The sequence below is a fragment of the Acartia tonsa genome, chromosome 12 (assembly GCF_053477335.1).
Source record: "Acartia tonsa isolate MP-2025a chromosome 12, ASM5347733v1, whole genome shotgun sequence".
Lineage (NCBI taxonomy): Eukaryota > Metazoa > Arthropoda > Copepoda > Calanoida > Acartiidae > Acartia > Acartia tonsa.
In genome coordinates, this window is record NC_137271.1 from 36,756,106 (window position 1) to 36,776,970 (window position 20,865).

At 31.9% G+C, this 20,865-nt stretch overlaps 1 protein-coding gene and 1 long non-coding RNA gene across 11 annotated transcripts in view; one reads left to right on the forward strand and one right to left on the reverse strand.

Moving 5' to 3' along the window:
* GCS2alpha (glucosidase 2 subunit alpha) overlaps window positions 1–20,865 on the reverse strand; it is a 220,187-nt gene that overhangs the window by 160,320 nt on the left and 39,002 nt on the right. The window lies entirely within an intron of this gene.
* Window positions 2,943–6,988, forward strand: LOC145333103 (uncharacterized). The gene is made up of 2 exons (XR_013884457.1): window positions 2,943–3,034; window positions 6,757–6,988. It is a non-coding gene; the product is annotated as an uncharacterized LOC145333103 (long non-coding RNA).

Consider the following 20,865-nt stretch of genomic DNA (forward strand, 5'->3'; position numbering starts at 1 on the left):
GCTAATTCTTGCAAAACATAGCAAATTCTTACAAAACATAGCAAATTCTTGCAAAACATAGCAAATTCTTGCAAAACATAGCAAATTCTTGGAAAACTTAGCTTTTCTGTCCTTCACATAGCTAATTCTTGCAAAACATAGCAAATTCTTACAAAACATAGCAAATTCTTGCAAAACATAGCAAATTCTTACAAAACATAGCAAATTCTTGCAAAACATAGCAAATTCTTACAAAACATAGCAAATTCTTGCAAAACATAGCAAATTCTTGCAAAACATAGCAAATTCTTACAAAAAATAGCAAATTCTTGCAAAACATAGCAAATTCTTGGAAAACTTAGCTTTTCTGTCCTTCACATAGCTAATTCCCGCAAAACATAGCAAATTCTTTCAAAACATAGCAAATTCTTGCAAAACATAGCAAATTCTTGCAAAACATAGCAAATTCTTGCAAAACATAGCAAATTCTTGCAAAACATAGCAAATTCTTACAAAACATAGCAAATTCTTGGAAAACTTAGCTTTTCTGTCCTTCACATAGCTAATTCTTGCAAAACATAGCAAATTCTGTCAAAACATAGCAAATTCTTGCAAAACATAGCAAATTCTTGCAAAACATAGCAAATTCTTGCAAAACATAGCAAATTCTTACAAAACATAGCAAATTCTTGGAAAACTTAGCTTTTCTGTCCTTCACATAGCTAATTCTTGCAAAACATAGCAAATTCTTACAAAACATAGCAAATTCTTTCAAAACATTGCAAATTCTTGCAATAAGGGTCCCAAACTCAAAAACGAATTTTCAGTGCGATCCGACCACCGGTTCTTGAGATACGGTGACCTGGTGTCCTTGGTACCAACAGTAAGATTTGGGAAATGGTTCGAATCCTTAGTATATTATTAGACCTGGTGTCCTCTCAGTAGGTACGCTTGGTGTCACCTGGGTATATTTTCTTCAAAAATTTGACTAAGTGTCAAAGAATTTTTGGACTTAGCCAAATTTACTAAGGATCCGAACCATTTCCCAAATCTTACTGTCGGTTCCAAGGACACCAGGTCACCGTATCTCAAGAACCGGTGGTCGGATCGCGCTGAAAATTCGTTTTTGAGTTTGGGACCCTTTTTGCAAGAATTTGCTATGTTTTGCAAGAATTTGCTATGTTTTGCAAGAATTAGCTATGTGAAGGACAGAATAGCTAAGTTTTGTAAGAATTTGCTATGTTTTGCAAGAATTTGCTATGTTTTGCAAGAATTTGCTATGTTTTGTAAGAATTTGCGATGTTTTGCAAGAATTAGCTATGTGAAGGACAGAAAAGCTATGTTTTGCAAGAATTTGCTATGTTTTGCAAGAATTTGCTATGTTTTGCAAGAATTTGCTATGTTTTGTAAGAATTTGCTATGTTTTGCAAGAATTTGCTATGTTTTGTAAGAATATGCTATGTTTTGCAAGAATTAGCTATGTGAAGGACAGAAAAGCTAGGTTTTCCAAGAATTTGCTATGTTTTGCAAGAATTTGCTATGTTTTGCAAGAATTTGCTATGTTTTGCAAGAATTTGCTATGTTTTGTAAGAATTTGCTATGTTTTGCAAGAATTTGCTATGTTTTGTAAGAATTTGCTATGTTTTGCAAGAATTTTCAGCGCGATCCGACCACCGGTTCTTGAGATACGGTGACCTGGTGTCCTTGGAACCGACAGTAAGATTTGGGAAATGGTTCGGATCCTTAGTAAATTTGGCTAAGTCCAAAAATTCTTTGACACTTAGTCAAATTTTTGAAGAAAATATACCCAGGTGACACCAAGCGTACCTACTGAGAGGACACCAGGTCTAATAATATACTAAGGATTCGAACCATTTCCCAAATCTTACTGTTGGTACCAAGGACACCAGGTCACCGTATCTCAAGAACCGGTGGTCGGATCGCACTGAAAATTCGTTTTTGAGTTTGGGACCCTTATTGCAAGAATTTGCAATGTTTTGAAAGAATTTGCTATGTTTTGTAAGAATTTGCTATGTTTTGCAAGAATTAGCTATGTGAAGGACAGAAAAGCTAAGTTTTCCAAGAATTTGCTATGTTTTGTAAGAATTTGCTATGTTTTGCAAGAATTTGCTATGTTTTGTAAGAATTTGCTATGTTTTGCAAGAATTAGCTATGTGAAGGACAGAAAAGCTAAGTTTTTCAAGAATTTGCTATGTTTTGCAAGAATTTGCTATGTGAAGGACAAAAAAGCTAAGTTTTCCAAGAATTTGCTATGTTTTGCAAGAATTTGCTATGTTTTGCAAGAATTTGCTATGTTTTGCATGAATTTGCTATGTTTTGCAAGAATTTGCTATGTTTTGTAAGAATTTGCTATGTTTTGCAAGAATTTGCTATGTTTTGTAAGAATTTGCTATGTTTTGCAAGAATTTGCTATGTTTTGTAAGAATTTGCTATGTTTTGCAAGAATTTGCTATGTTTTGTAAGAATTTGTTATGTTTTGCAAGAATTAGCTATGTGAAGGACAGAAAAGCTAAGTTTTCCAAGAATTTGCTATGTTTTGCAAGAATTTGCTATGTTTTGCAAGAATTTGCTATGTTTTGTAAGAATTTGCTATGTTTTGCAAGAATTTGCTATGTTTTGTAAGAATTTGCTATGTTTTGCAAGAATTAGCTATGTGAAGGACAGAAAAGCTAAGTTTTCCAATATTTTGCTATGTGATGGACCAAAAACCAATTTTATGCAAGATTTTGCTATGTGAAGGATCAAAAAGCTAGGTTTTGTGAGGTGAAGGGAGGCTACTTATGTCCTCAATCTTGCAAAATCTTTGCTAAGGGAGGCATGTTATGCCCTTCATCTAAGAAATTCTCACTTAAGGAAGGCTACTTATGTCCTTCCTAGGAAGGTGACTTCTGTCCTAATTTAGGAATGACTTTGTTTTCTTTCCATGATCCGATTTTTTATTTCAGATCTGATAAAAAATGAGATGATCTTACAAAAATAATTTTGACAGTTACCCATTGATTGTGAGTTTTAGAACTTCATTTTAAAAATCCAAGTAAATGATTTTAAAGCAAAACTTTTCTTTAAGGGGGGGGGGCGTAATGACATTTATTCGTAATCCGTGAGCAAAATGGTCTTAAAATTTAGCTAGACCCTTCAAACTTGGTATATAAGCCTAGTCCTATAGGTATTACATCTTAATGGCAAAAAAATCCAAAATTTTTTATTTTAAGGTTAGGTTAGGTAAGAAAAACCCTGCGGAAATGGGGTTTTTAGGCTTTTTTTGGTCGATTTTGATGTGGACACTTAACTTAAATTGTTTTTTCTTAGGGTTTTAACTTAAATACACTGTATCTATTCATATGGACATTATTTAAGATGATTCAGCAAGTCGGGGACCGACCCCAGGGGGCTAGGTGGGTGGCCCGCAGGGGTTAAGTTCATTTTTCCCAATATATTTGTTGTGATACATCAAATTATAGGTTTTTTAGGTCAAGGAACTCAAATTCAGAGCTAAAATAAGCATTATACTAATCTGAAGCTAGCCCCAGCGGGCTAGGTTGGTGGCCCGCAGGGGTTAAGTTCATTTTTTCCAATATATATCTTGTTATATATCAAAATATAGGTTTTTTAGGTCAAGAAACTCAAATTCTGAGCAAAAATTAACATTAGACTAACCTGAAGCTAACCCCCCCGGGCTAGGTTGGTTTTCTGCAGGGCTTAAGAGCATTTACATAACCTAACCTATAAACTTACTTATATTTTTACATGTTTTTTCTTGAATAAACTTTGTCTATTAATGAGGACTTTATTTAAGATAATCCAGCTAGTCGGGAACCGACCCCAGCAGGTTAGGTTGGTGGCCCGCAGGGGTTAAGCGCATTTTCCTAATATATATGTTGTTATACATCTAATTACAAGTTTTTTTAGGTCAGTTAACTCAAATTTAGAGCTAGAATTAGCATAAGACTAATCTGAAGCTAGCCCCAGCGGGCTAGGTCGGTGGCCCGCAGGGGTTAAATGCATTATTTTCCAATATATATAAGGTCAAGAAACTCAAATTCAGAGCTAAAATAAGCATAAGTGTTACCTGAAGCTAACCCCCGCGGGCTAGGTAGATCTTCTGCAGGGCTTAAGTGCATTTTACCTAACCTAACCTAGAAACTTACTTATTTTTTTGGTTTTTTCCTTGAATGAACTGTGTCTATGAATGAGGAAATTTTTTTAGATGATCCAGCAAGTTGGGGACCTCCTTGGGTCAGCCTCCTGTATGAAGAATCTTTTAAATGATGGCTTTAGGACTGAACACTGTGTATCTAAGTAAAACCTAGCCCGCCTGGGTCAGTCCCCGACTTGCTAGATCATCTTAAATAATGTTCTCATGAACAGTTTATTCAATTAATTCTAGGTTAGGTTTGGTAAAATGCATTTAAGACTTGCAGGCAACCCACCTAGCCCGCAGGGGCTAGCTTCAGATTAGTCTGATTCAATTATTAGCTCTCATTTTGAATTTCTGGACCTAAAAACCTATAATTTTATGTATGACAGCACATACTTTTTAAAAATGCACTTAACCCCTGCGGGCCACCCACCTAGCCTGCTGGGGTCGGTCCCCAACTTGCTTGATCATCTTAAATAATGTTCTCATAAATAGACACAGTTTATTCCAGAAAAAACCCTAAAAAAAAAGTAAGGTTCCAGGTTAGGTTAGGTAAAATGCACTTAGGACTTGCAGGCAATCCACCTAGCCCGCTGGGGCAAGCTTCAGATTAGTCTGATCCTTTTATTAGCTGTAAATTTGAGTTTCTTGACCTAAAAAACCTATAATTTGATGTATGATAACACATACTTTTTCTAAAAAATGCATTTAACCCCTACGGGCCACCCACCTAGCCCGCTGGGGTCAGTCTTCGACTTGCTTGAACATCTGAAATAAGATCCACATGAATGGACAGTTTATTTGAGAAACAAAACCTTAAAAAAATAATATTAAATGTAAGTTTTTAGGTTAGGTTAGGTAAAATGTACTTAAGCCCTGTTGGCAACCCACCTAGCCCGCTGGTGTTAGCTTCAGATTAGTCTAATGCTTATTTCAGCTCTGAATTTGAGTTCTTTGACCTAAAAAAAAACCTATAATTGGTTGTATCTCAACATATATATTGGGAAAATGCACTTAACCCCTGCAGGCCACCCACCTAGCCTGCTGGGGTTAGCTTCAGATTATTCTAATGCTTATTTTAGCTCTGAATTTGAGTTCTTGACCTTAAAAACCTATATTTTGATATATCACAAGATGTATTTTGGAAAATAATGCACTTAACCCCTGCAGGCCACCGACCTAGCCCGCTTGGGCTAACTTCAGATTAGTCGGTCCTCGACTTGCTGGATCATTTTAAATAAAGTCCTCATTAATAGACACAGTTTATTCAAGAAAAAAATCTGTAAAAATATAAGTAAGTTTCTAGGTTAGGTTAGGTAAATGCTCTTAAGCCCTGCAGAAAACCAACCTAGCCCGGGGGGGTTAGCTTCAGGTTAGTCTAATGGTAATTTTCGCTCAGAATTTAAGTTTCTTGACCTAAAAAACCTATATTTTGATATATAACAAGATATATATTGGAAAAAATGCACTAAACCCCCGCGGGCCACCAACCTAGCCCTTTGGGGTCGGTTCCCGACTTGCTGGATTATCTTAAATAAAGTCCTCATTAATAGACAAAGTTTATAAAAAAAACATGTTAAAATATAAGTAAGTTTCTAGTTTAGGTTAGGTATATGCTCTTAAGCCCTGCAGAAAACCAACCTAGCCCGGGGGGGTTAGCTTCAGGTTAGTCTAATGCTAATTTTCGCTTAGAATTTGAGTTTATTAACCTAAAAAACCTATATTTTGATATATAACATGATATATATTGGAAAAAATGCACTTAACCCCTGCGGGCCACCAACCTAGCCCGCTGGGGCTAGCTTCAGATTAGTCTAATGCTTATTTTAGCTCTAAATTTGAATTCCTTGACCTAAAAAACCTATAATTAGATGTATTACAACATATGTATTGGGAAAAGGCACTTAACCCCTGCGGGCCACCCACCTAGCCCCCTGGGGTCGGTCCTCGACTTGCTGAATCATCTTAAATAAAGTCCATATGAATAGATACAGTGTATTTAAGTTAAAACCCTAAGAAAAAACAATTTAAGTTAAGTGTCCACATCAAAATCGACCAAAAAAGCCTAAAAACCCCATTTCCGCAGGGTTTTTCTTACCTAACCTAACCTTAAATAAAATTTTTTGGATTTTTTTGCCATTTAGATGTAATACCTATAGGACTAGGCTTATATACCAAGTTTGAAGGGTCTAGCTAGATTTTAAGACCATTTTGCTCACGGATTACGAATAAATTACGCCCCCCCCCCCCCCTTAGAGTCAGTCCGTCTGCATGTCCGTAATGGTTAGCTCTTATGGTCAATATAAGCATGTAAGTATTGTGTTATCCGATTTGTTAAACTTCTCTTTTATGGTTGTTGTCATCTTTGTTTTTAAAGAAAAGTATTCAAATAAATAAAACATTGATCCCCATCAACAAAAAAAATCTTACATTTGTATCCAATGTCTTTCATTGTAACCCAAAGAGAAGAAAGGTTTTAGAATTTTTATAAATATTTCCTTCCTAGCTTTTAATTGATATGTTCGGTTATACAATTTAGATTTTGTATTACTCTAATGTTGTTTTTAAAGAAATTTCATTAACTTTATTTTTTATATATTAAGTACTTTTTGTTTCAGGTGAAATCTCAATTCTTCTTTCCTCACATTACAACACACATGTCTCTAGCTTCAATGAAACAATAAATTCACACTCCAATCCAGTTTCTCCCTGATCCCCCAAGGCTGTACAGAACCATACTTTCTCTATTAAGATTTAATTAATTCTTAGAAATTACCATCACACCATTATCACCATATAGAATCTTTGCCTTGAGCCCCTCCCCCAAACACCAAATACAAAAATGGAAAATTATAAAGGTAAAAAAGTACAACATGAGAAGCAATTCAGTTGTGATATCTGTAACAATTCATTTCCAACTGACAGTACTTTAAATGCACATAAGAGACTACATGCAAATGACAATATACATGAATGTGATTTATGCAAAAAGATATTTTTAAACAATTGTGCTCTAACCAATCACAAGGGGATTCATAGAGGTGAGAAGCCATTAAAATGTGATTTATGTGAAAAAGAATTCTCTAGTAATAGTAATCTGGCTAATCATAAGAGGATTCATACAGGTGAGAAGCCATTCAAATGTGAAATGTGCCAGAAATCTTATTCCTCCAATTCAGCTTTATCAATGCACAACAAATCAGCTAATCATCTCATGAAGTTAGAATCTACATATAATACCGCTTCTACCAGTTTTGTTGATTGTGGTGAAGCTGATGTTAAACTTGAGATTAAAGAAGAGAAAACTCTAGATGAGGATCCTATCTCTATCAACATGGTGGCTGAGAATGTCGAAGAAACTATAAAACAACGAATAGCAGAAAAGAGATGAAGGACACAGATTATATCTCTTGTAAAGACAATTCTGATGATGGTATTGACATTATGGAACATTAAATTGAGTTTGAATTATGATTTAACGTTATAATTGGTACTAATATTTAACCCTCATCAGTCGGGTCCTTGCCGCACCTTTATTGGTGGGGGGGGGGGGGGGGGGGAGGTTGGCGTCCCTTCCTTATTATCTCAGCTCCTATTTGAGCCAGGGCTAAAAGTTTTTGTCTTATGTTTGATAATGAATTTCCGACTATAAGTGAGTCAAAGTCAATTTTCGCTTCCTTCACTCTTTTATTTAACCACCTTTGTTTTTAGGTCCTTTTACTTTAAAATATCTAAAGGCTGTCATTTCCTTATTTTTGAAGCTAGAAAAACATTTTTTTCAGAAAATGTAGGTATATTTTTATGCAAATTTTATATCAGACATCTCAAAACATAAATTTTTGCGGTTGCAGCTGTACTTGGCAGCTCCCAGCCCGGCAGTCGGCGGGAAAACGGCGTCGGATCATTATGTAATTTTAAAACGTTTTGTAGACATGTAAGAAAACCTTAAGTTTGAAGTCTCTAAGTCAAAAATTTCGGTCACAGGAAGCTTTTAATGATTTCTGGAGACCTGGAGGATCAGGACCTGGAATCTGAAATTGACTTGAACACCTATATTTTATATAAGGGTTTACTATTAGGGGATATTTTAGTATTATGGTAAGATAAAATGCTTTGTTTAAGTCAAAAAAAATTGCTCTTTACCTGGATGACCCTTCCAGGTTTGCTGGCATCCTGTGTCCGCCAGGATGGAGATATTCAAAAATTCCAAATCTTAGTTATATGTCATATCCATATTTAAAAAGTCACTTAGTTATAGCCCTTTATCTTTCACACAGAGAAAATGAGATTGAACCTCCCCTCCCCCGATCGTTAAGTGTTAATAATATTCTTGTAGAAAATGTATATTTAATATATTTTAAAAATGTAATTTAAGGTTTTTATCCAATTTTTTTCTAATTATTAAAAGCTTTCAATATTTCATACCTAGTTATGGTATATAAATAAAATCAATATTTAAGTTTTCAAAAATAAATGATTCATAATTTCAGATTTAATGAAGAATAAAATGATCAGACTAATACAGATTTTATTTAAGGATGATGCAATAAATATACTTAGGTGAATACTACTTTAAAGGAAAAGTTCATCTACAGTTAAAGAAATGTTTATTGAGTATCTACTCTATAATTCAATCTAAAAATCACCCATAGAAATTAGAATAGTAAACCACCGAATATCGATTAAACAATTTCATTACAAATCCATCAATTTTAAAATGCTATGAAATAAAAACATAAAAGGAGTCGGATCAACACTTTATTTTACAAAACCTAAAAAAAGAGTTATAGCACTAAACTTTAGCATGATTGTTGCTTCAATAAGGTACAATGTGTACCTGTGAAGAAATGACGGTGGAACCGCCAAACTTAACACTTTTTATGTTGTTGATAGTGAAATATCTTAAATTCTCAATGCACCTCATAAAAGAAACCGCCATTCCAAATTTCATGACTGAAACTTTCTTTATTGATTTTCTTTTTGTTTGGTTACAAAATGTATCATCCGCCTCCCCATTTAAATCACAAGATAGATTTCATATTGCTCTGGATTCATAGGTTGTTTTAAAACCATTCGCTTTTTCATTAACTTTAATTTTATGTTTTATTTACTATATACTATTTTTTCAGGTGAAAGCCTTCTTTCCCAACATTACAACTCTACAATCACATGGCCTTAGCTTGAAGAAAATAATAAATTCACACTCCAATCCAGTTTCTCCCTGCTCCCCTAGGCTGTACGGAAATAAACTTCCTCGATTTAGGTACTATACAAAACTCAAAAATTACTTTCACTCCATTATAGCTTATCCTCTCATCCAGGTTTTATGGTCTCATTCCTCTCGTTTAGTAGCCCTTATAGAACCTTTTCATTGGGCCGTAGCCCCCCCCCCCCCCCCCCGTTCTTCCCAAGACCACCCCAGATCCGAAAATGGAAAATAAAGCAGCTAATAAAGTACATCATGAGAAGCAATTTAGTTGTGATATCTGTAAAACTTTATTTTCAACTGATAGTATTTTAAATGAACATAAGAGACTACATGAAAATGATAATATTCATGAATGTAATTTATGCCAAAAAACATTCTTAAATCAAAATTCTTTGACCAATCATAAGAGGCTTCATACGGGGGAAAAGTCATTTAAATGTGAAATTTGTGAAAAGGCATTTGTAAATAATAGTCATTTAATTAGACATAGGAGAATCCATACAGGTGAGAAGCAATTCAAATGCAATATATGTGGAAAGGCATTTGTAACTAATAGTGAATTAACTATACATGATAGGATTCATACAGGTGAGAGGCCATTCAAATGTAATTTATGTGAAAAGGCATTCTCTAGTAACAGTAATCTGACCAATCATAAGAGGATTCATACAGGGAAAAAGCAATACAAATGTGATTTATGTGAACAGGCATTTATAGACAGTACTCACATGATCATTCATATGAGGATTCATACAGGTGAAAAGCCCTTCAAATGTGATTTATGTGGAAAGGCCTTTGTAGTCAGTAGTAATCTGACCATTCATAAGAGGAATCATACAGGTGAGAAGCCTTTCAAATGTGAAATGTGCCAGAAATCTTATCCCTCCAATTCAGCTTTAATATATCACAACAAATCAGCTAATCATCTCATGAAGTTAAAATCTACATATACTACTGCTTCTACCAGTTTTGTTGATTGTGGTGAAGCTGATGTTAAACTTGAGATTAAAGAAGAAGAAACTCTAGATGAGGATCCTATCTCTATCAACATGGAGGCTGAGAATGCAGAAAAGAGATGAAGGACACAGATTATATCTCTTGTAAAGACAATTCTGATGATAGTATTGAACATAAAATTGAGTTTGAATTATGATTTAACTTTATAGCAAATACTAATGTATAATAATATTCTTTTAGAAAATGTGTACTTAATATATTTAAAAAATTGAGATGTGAATAATGTAAAATGTTTCATATCATACAAATATAGATTTTTTTTTCGGATTTGATAAAGAATGAGATGATCATATGAAATTAATTTTGACGGTTACCCATTGATTGTAAATTATATATATATTCATTTCAGAAATCCAAGTAAATATTTTTATAGCAAAGTTTTTCTATCATTGGATCGGTCCGTCCGAACGTCTGTAACGGTTATGTAACTTTGCCTTTTTAGCTTTTTGGCCTTTTTATAACGAAAATACCTAATCAAAACATTGATTCACCTTGGTAAAGTATTAAGATTTTTTTGTCTGTAGATTAAGATTTTGATAACTACTGAATCTATAAAGTTCTTTATTTTAGGGAAGCTCCACACAGATCACAGGGTTGTTTTAAGATATTTTTCTTTCTTTTATTCCTGAAGTAAGAAAATCATGTATGATTTTAGTTAGCTTTTAAAGATTATTATAAAATATTAAACTATTGATAGGCAAAGATTGTTTTTTTTTTCAACTTCATTATATTTGTGTTTATTTGTTAGGACAATCAAATATCAGACAAAGCTAGCAAACTGAGGCTGATAATGATTAAGTTACAGTAAAGGAGAAAATAGAAGAATATCTATTTCAATAATAGTTATTTATCATACCGTATTATAGACAGCTTTCCGCGGATACTAAAATGACAAATTATTAGATAAAAAAAAAATTTGTTCGCCCTGAGGGTACAACGGCTTGGGTTAATAAAACTGGTATTAATTTTAGGATTTTTATTTCAATATTCGTGGAAAATTGTATGTAACACGATGCTATTCATGATTTTTTATCATGACTGAGAACCGGTTCTAATCCAGCTTATATTAATCGGATTTGGATACATATCGGATTAAAATTATTTATGTAAATTCATATAAATAATATTTGGATTCAAACAAAGAATTAAGACATTAATTATATTAAGTATATGTGCGTGTTGACATTTTTATAAAGTAAAATTTATTATAGTTTCCATTCTAAAATGTATTTTTAGGTTTTACTTTTATGTTATTTTGTTTTTCATTTCCTTCATCAATAAAGATATAAAAATTTCAATTTAAAATAATGAAATTAAAAATCATTTCAAGAATTTAAGATTACTTCTTTATTTGTTAAAGAGACCTGGAACGAAATGCAATTATACCAAATGAACCAAGTATTTGTTCTTATACATTTATACTGCATATAAAGGAAAGAATTTTTCCACATTTAGTTTCAAATTATTAAAAATTATACTCTAAAGCAGGGATAAGGGATGGGAAACCTGACCGAAAATTAGGTCTCAGCCTCCTTTCTAAAGTGATGGGGCAACTTTTCTTTTTTGCCTATAAAATCAACTCATTTTCGCCAGTTCATTATTGGCTGTAGGCTAATATCCAATAGCCTGAAACTTGCTTTTAGCATTAACCAATTATTAATAACAAACGCGTCCCCCAGTTCATTATTGGCTAAATTAATTCAAGCAAACATAAATTTCTGCTATTAGAAAGACAACAATGGAAAGTTTCTGCTATCAGAAGGACAACAATATATATGACGTTCAATCACATCAACTTATTATTAAATCTACACATTAATAAATGTCCATATAGCAAAACATAAATTGAGAGATCGTTTTTTGAAGACTGAGTAGGATTCAACATTTTATACTTTAGAACAATGTGAAAAACTCATTGTCTTTAGACAATTTAAAAAAGTTACATTTCATGTGGAATTGATAACCCACCTAAATGATTACAAATACAAAACTAGTTCAATATGTAAATAAAAGTGTACTGTGTTTTGTTAAAACAAAATTTTCATTAATTTTGGTAAAAATTATTGCACACTTAATTGAACTTTTCTGTTAATATTTAACGTAAAATAAATTTTTTTAAAAATTCTTAATTTATATGTATGCTATGGAACAATTAGTTGATAGAATGTTACCCATGTACTTATTCAAATCTACTTAATTTATTTATTAAAGCTGGGGGGCTAAAGCGGTGTTTATTTCTAAATACAAATTTTGGGGTGAAGTAGATCCCCCCTTAAAATGTTTGAAAATAAATCAGATTTAACCATCTCAAAAAAAACTTTTTTTTTAAATGGGGGGGGGGGGGGGTTGGCGAAGTAATAACGGTATTCTACTTAAAGCCACTAACATATTGGTTCTCTGGAAAGTTTTTATTATATTTTATGATTGGTGAAATCAACTACCTGAATTCTATTTTATACTTTTTTTCTTTGCATTCATATAATAGCTATTTCATCATTGTTCATAGTTTTCAAATCTAACTACTGCGTCATCCCGAAACTAGTTTTTTAGGCCTAGTTGGAAAATAGGCCTGAAATAATATTTTCTTACGTTTCCCATCCCTTATCCCTGGGATTCAAACAAAGAATTAAGACATTAATTATATTAAGTATATGTGCGTGTTGACATTTTTATAAAGTAAAATTTATTATAGTTTCCATTCTAAAATGTATTTTTAGGTTTTACTTTTATGTTATTTTGTTTTTCATTTCCTTCATCAATAAAGATATAAAAATTTCAATTTAAAATAATGAAATTAAAAATCATTTCAAGAATTTAAGATTACTTCTTTATTTGTTAAAGAGACCTGGAACGAAATGCAATTATACCAAATGAACCAAGTATTTGTTCTTATACATTTATACTGCATATAAAGGAAAGAATTTTTCCACATTTAGTTTCAAATTATTAAAAATTATACTCTAAAGTAGCAAGGTTTTTTGTCTGTAGCTCAAGGTTTTGATTTCGATTGAGTTCTCTATTTTATGTAACTCCTCACAGGTCCCTGGAAGGCTTTAGTCTATTTAATTTTCATTTTTAAGTTTGGTTTTAGGCTTTTTTTTCTACTTTCCTTAGGTATTTCTTCCAATATTGAGTTCTATGCTAGGAGCGCAGTTGCTAGTAATAATATTAAGTAGTAAGATTTTTTGTCAAAAGCGAATGATCTCGCTAACCACTGAACAGATATAGGTATTCTTTCCAGTAAAGCTACTTAAAGGTCCAGGGAAGGCTTTTTAAAACTATTTAAAGGGAGGGTACCTCTATCTTTGAAAAAGATATCGCTCCTAGAAAAAATTAGCCCCCCCCCCACCCCTATTAAGAGGGGCTCGAATTACCCTCATCGGGAATGTATAACAATTTATAATCCATTGTCTTGTCCCCTGAGATCCCTGGTTCCTGCCTAGAACTATAAAGTATCCACAGCATGGGGCATAATTGTGTGTGTCGGTAAAGTATTGAAATAAAACCAAAACAATCCCTCGTAAAACCTTCTAATGATGATGTTAACTTATATAGAGATGTTAGAACAATAGAGGGTTAAAACAAGAAAGTAAAATATCTGTATTTTATAAAAAAAAATCTGTATACTTTATTAATGTTTCTAATTTTTTATACTTTTATTCCTCACTGAGTGGCTGACTCATTCTCTATAATTTTGTTTAAATTCATGTACAAACAAGTGAAGAAATAGTATACTTCAATAAAATGAGGAAAGTTAATGGCAGGGTATTATATGTGCCTCAAAATAAATTGTAGAGGAGTTTGGGGGAAGGGGGGGCAATGGGCTTTTTTTACACAATCTCTAAAGTTTTATAATTATGTTTTCTTATTAGTTTGGCTCAATAACTTTGGGGACTTTTAATGAACTTTGATTAGTTGGTTCATTAAGTTAATTGTCCAAATGTTTCAACCACAAATTGTAATCTACAGATGGGGTAATTTTTAATCATCATTAGGCATGTACATCAATTTATTAGCCATTGTCTTATCCCTTTATATCCTTGCTGAAAATTTTGCAGTTTAAAAAGGCATTGATGTAAAAATTAGGAGTGTATTTTAATTATTTATTCAAAGATGCAAAAGCCTTCTATAATCTAATACCTTTCTTATTAACTATAAAATCATTCAAATGCAGTTCTTGCAAATAATATCTCTTTTTATTTATGGATATTAAATATTAATTTTATTATCCTTAAATGCTCTTTAGATAAATACATTTTCATTACTATATAAAAATTTAGAATTTTATGATTCTAAAACTTTTACTTTTTTTGAAGTCACCCTAATGACCTAGCAAATGATAGTTTTATGAGAGTTCAATATTTAATAGGCGAGTTAAAAGTCTTTGCGGAAGATTTCAGACAATATTTTCATATTGAAGTGGGGTTGGACCTTTAGACAACCCACTAAAAAAATCTACAAGTTTTCTACCCTATCCAATAATCATTATTAAGATAAAATGTCTTGCTTTTTCTCTCTGTTTTGCAGACTGGCAACAAAAAGAAAAATAGTTCCTTTGGGTGACAATTATAAGATTATTATCATTTTTATTTTGTTGTGTTCAGCCCTTTAATTTTTGCTTATACATTTGTTCAATAGTTAGATTTGTAATTTTGGGGAATCAATCATTATCTTACCCCTTAAGGTCCCTGTGAATCTTAAGAAAAAAAAATATATTTATTTAATGGGGAGCGACGGGGGTCCCATTTCAACTTAAATAGAAAAGATGATTTTAGATTTCGCATAACAGTCAAAGTAGGAAGGTTAAAGGATAATTTTGTCTGAGATATTATCATTTCTTTATACTTATACTCTGCTAAGCTTTTGTGCTGTTGGTGTATCAACAAAGACAACTAATCATTATTAGAATAAAATTCATTTGAAAATGAATATTTCAAGTATTTATACTTATTGTTGTTTTCAAAACGGGACTGTGGCTTTAGCGCCTAGTTCAATATCGTTGTGGTGGCGATCAGTTCAAATCTCGGCTCAACACTGTGTCAAATAAAGACAGTCAGTTAAAATTAATGATTTTTATCAACAGAAGGATTTATTTTGTTTATTATCATTGGGGATGAATATCAATTTATGATCCATTATCGTAACCACTTTTTAAAAATGCTTTATAGCAGATATTATCAATTAAAATAGTATGTCAGTTAAAACCTCCACTTTCAACTGGGATTATTTAAAATTTGTTTATAGCCATTATTTTATATTTATGCATATTTGTTTAGCAATAAGGTTCAGTAGTAAAAGTACAAGGATGACATCATCCATAAGTAGCGAAGCACAACAAGTTATACATTCAGTTTTTGAAAAAAAAGAGAGGAACAAAAAAAGGAAAATAAAAATCACGAAACTTTTGTAAAAAAAATTGTCTTTTTAGCATGAACAACAATCTTTACAAAAATTCATCAGTGTATCTTTAATAGCAGCTGAGAATAACCCAAATCCTCTATAGTATTACTGACTGACAATGAAAGGTTTGGATTATTTGAAGAAAAAACAGACAGACATATTAAAATGGTTGAAGAGTAGCTTTGTTACAAAAAAAAATTTGTAATAAGTTTATGCTTGTATTTATTTTACTATTATTATTGAAACAACAATTTGCAGGGTGACCACTGTGTACTATATGTACTTTATGTACTATATAGTCAAAATTTTGTACTATATGGTACTATATGACAAACTAGGTACTATATGTACTATATGAGTTAACATTTTGGTACTAAATGAAATTTTTTTAATATTATTTTAAAACTTATTACCAACCAAAGTATTATAATATTGTTTGTAATATTACAATGTACTTTCAGCTCTAATACATACTAATATAGAGAGTAGTGATTTGGGCATGTAAAGTAAAATTATAAGCTTTGAAATATGCAATGACTCTTAAAATCACCTTAATCATATATTTTTTTGCTTCAATCATTTTTATTATTTCTTATAAGATATAAAACTCTTTTTGTTCTTCATATTTTTATGATTGCTGAAGCGGCTAAATACATAGGCTAAATTTTTAATTAGTGCTTTTCCTGTATATTGCTAGATGACCAAGTTAGGTTAAGTAAAGAATGCCCTGCTGGGTTAGGGTAGGACCTTGGAGGTGTATGTATAGTAGACCGACTCAAAATGCAAAAAAAATTGGCGCACTATTTTAACCCATTTCTTTTATGATATAATGACAATTGACACCAAAACAAGTGTTCTGGTAGCTTTTTTCAGCAATATGTCAATTTGATTTTCATAAAAAAAAGAATTTTTGTTATGGCTTTATACACCTTCCTGAATTTGCTTTGAAGAGTAGGATCTACTGCAGTTCACGGTAAAATATTGCTGGTAAGCAATATTTCCAAAAATCTATGAATTTTAAAAGCTGCTAGCTGCCAAACGGCTGAATGTTCAGATCATATCCGCACACCATTTTAAGCGGCCTAAGAAGGCCTACAAATAATCTGGAATAGCCAAGATCCAATTATGGACAGGGAAAGCTTCACCGAAGAAAAAACGCGTAAAATAGGTCTTTTTCGCGCATTTCTCAGCACTGCGAGATAATTATGCATTATTGATTTATGGCTATTCCAGATTATTTGTAGGCCTTCTTATGCCGCTTAAAACAGTGTGCGAGCATGATCTGTACGTTCAGCCGTTTGGCAGCTAGCAGCCTTTAAAATTTATAGATTTTTGGAAATATTGCTTACCAGCAATATTTTACTGTGAACTTCAGTAGATCCGAAGAGTATATTAAAGAATTTAAAAAATCGATTTTTAAAGATTTTGATCATAGAAAGGGCTATCCTCAAAAGACTGACAATTTTGGATGTTTTAGCAAAATCAGCAGATTTTGAGTTATTTAAGGATAACTTTTCAAGGGTCAATATTTTTATAAACCATTTTTTGATTCTTAATCTACTCTTCAGGAAGGTAAATAAAGCCATACTTTGAAAGAAGAAAACATTTTCTTCTCCAAAGGGAACCCTTCCCTTTTTTATGAAAATCAAAACTGACATATTGCTGAACAAAAGCAACCAGAACACTTTTTTGAGTATCAATAGTCATTATATCATGAAAGGAACTGGTTGGAACAGCACGCCCATTGAATTATAAAAAAAATTGGTAATTCTGAGTCGGTGAAATGTATAGGTTTAGATCCTCACTGTAAATTTTAATTAATACCTTTATGTGCGACATCTTTAAAGGGAGTGTGGACATAAAAATTTCTCATCTGATTATCAAATCTTAACATTTTCTAAGCACATTTCACTTCACTGATCAACCAAAAACCAAATAAAATTTTTTTTATTTTACAAGACCTAAACTATAAGCAAAATTTTTATTATCATAATTATGTATAAACAGTTACTTTTTTAAAAATCTTTGGAGTACTATAATAGATATAGTAAATGATAGCTTACTCTCATTGCACACTGGTCTGGAGGGGTCAACAATTCAATTTTTCCTACCCATCAATTTAGACAAAAGTTGACCTGCCAGCCTTCAAAGACATCCTGGGCCACCTATATTTTAAATATCAACCCATGTTGATAATATGTTTTTTGAAATAATTTGGGGCCAAAGCTGCAGAACTCTAAAATCTAAGAACGTATTATTGACATTGTTAAATTAGCTATACTTGCTTAAATCTGATAAAATCAAATATCCGCATGTTGGAAATTGTCCAACTAAAATAAGTCCTATATAAGTTCAAAAATTATTTATAACACAAAATATGGTACAAAATGCAAAAATGTGGGTTTTTTTCTCAGTTTTTAAGATAAGGTTAAGTTTGGCAAAATTTTCTTATTGAGTATTCTCTGAGTCTCGCGCATGTTTATTAAAGAGAATTTGTTGATATTGTAATTGACTTCATATTTCATGATATATATGGCATCCGATTTTGTTCGTTTTGTGCAATATCTTAAAAACTATTAGATCAATTAAATTTCATCGATGTTGTAATTTAAAATTATTCTGAACGCGTAGAGGGGGGAAGGATCTATTTTTGCGGAGTAATATCTGAGAAACAAAATGAAAACATACGAAATAGCTAAATAGTAAAAAAATCTGTTATATTTCATGTAGATTAGTTAAAATAAATTTCTAAATGTCAATTTTATTGTTTTATATTCATATAATTGATATTATTCTTTCAGCCTACTCTTTATAAGTCTTCGTGTGTGTGTGTGTGTGTTTGTGTCTGTATGCATCCGCGCCTTGTTTATGTCGTAGCGTAGAGTGAGGAGAGACACACACACACATTCAAACACCCAAACAAACACATCCTTATAAAATATGCTCTAATTTTATTAGCCTTTAGTAAGATGAAATAACAATGATTTAAAATATAATATTTTCTAAATAGATTAAATCAAGAAAATTTAGATAAAATAATCAAGATAAAATTAAAAACGCGCAAATTTGAAATTTGCAGCTAGTGAAAAACTGGTTGTACTTACAAAAATTTTTACTTCACATGATATTTAGCCAATGCAATTGTCTACAAAAAAGTATTTCAGAGTCTTCTTGATTTGACAACTGCTTCCCGCCCTAAATGTCCAATAAAACCTCGAGAACGGCAAAAATCAGACTTTAAAGGTCATTTTAACGGTCTTTGATCTTCGAGGTCATATATTTTTTTTCTCATAAATGGACTCCCTGGCCCCTAAAACCCCCATTTTGCCGTATTGGGCATCAAAATTGGCCAAAATACGGCTGAAAACGAATTGTTGACCCAAATCTCCGTTTTCGGACCAGTGTGCATTGTATAAAAAAGTTTTTTCAAAATAACCTAAAAAATTGTTTTTTGACTATCAACAATAATGTATAAACAGCTTGACTTCTAAATACTAATTTTATTCTACAGTATCTATACATTATAACCTAATCCTAAATACTTTATCTATAAGTAAGCTTTAATTTTGAATGATAATTTAATAGAAAAGAAAATAGTTTTTTTTCATATAAAAATGTTAAATATTAAAATTTATGTATATTAATTTATTTTAAACACCCCCCCCCCTGCTGATATTGTCTCTTGCTAAAAAAATTCCTTCCAGTTTACTTTTAACATCCAACTAAACTCAAGGTTGATCATATTATTTTCTTCTTTTTTTAGCAACATTTTCTGCCTTTATAGTTCTACAAATTTCTTTATTTTTACCTATCTTTTAATATGTAAATTAAATTAATATGATTTGTGTCATTTAGACTGATGAGGTTGCAATGTCCACCGAAATATATTATAAATAGCTGGGAAGTATCAAAGACTTTTTCACTCAGTAAATTTATCACGTCCTATTAACACTCACTGTCTACAAAGGGTTAAATCTCAGAGGTTATTTAAAATAATAATATCCTTTTTTATTGTGTTGGACAATAAATAACCCACTTTGGAGAATTAGTTTACACTTTTATCAGACTGTTTATAAAGAAATATTGCACCTTTATTATTTACAAATTTTTAATTAAAGGTGGGCCATCTAAAGTTACTTGGATACTAATAAAAAAACCTGTTTCTAGCTTTGTTATTGTATTTGGTATTCAATAAAAATATTGTTTATTTTATCAATTTCTAAGTAACTATACATTGGTTTAAAGCAAGGATTGTGTTAAAAGTCAGCTTAACTGTTGTGAAAAATAGAGAACTATGTCAAAAGTTTAGTGTTAGCTATAGAAGGAAAAAAAGACAAGTAACCGCACATTTATATAGTCCGGAAATTTTCCCCCAATCTTGGACATAATTTGATAATCTGATGAGAAATTTTCTCGTTCACAGTCCCTTTAATTACGCAATAAATGTCCATTTTTAGGACTTATTTGAAAAAAAGTCTTCTAGTGTTCGGTTCTTCCACCAATTAAAAAAATTGTTTAATGCTCCCTCATCATTTTACAAAAACCTTATTATTTCATTTTAAAAAGTCATCAGTTTTAAGGAAAACTATTTTTGTTTAAAATTACTAGGAATATCCCATTTTTTGGGTGAAATTTCTTTTTTTTTTGGGGGGGGGGGTTGTTAAGGGGGATTTCCTATCCCCTTTATTTGTTTTTTTTTTCTCTGCGGCTTCGCCCCACACTGTGCTTAAAACCACCACAAGAACAGTACAAATATTCTCTGAAGAGTAGAGCCCAATTGGTTCAGCAATTACTTTTTACTTACAAGAAAAAATTTAGTGGGGGATATCATTTTCTTTTTTTTTGAGGGGGTTAGGATTTACCAACCCCACAAAAATTGCTTAAAATCACTATATGACCAGTATGTATATTCCCTGGAGAGTAGTGCCCATTCAGTTCAGCAGTTACCAAATTCTTAATCTTCAGACGGACAGACATCAAGCTTCTTTGTATTAAAGACTAGCAGCTAAGTACCTAGATTCCAGGACATCCCAGGACATAATTCTGAAAATTAAATAGCCCAAAACCTACATACGACCTCAGTGAAGCTTACCTAAAATTG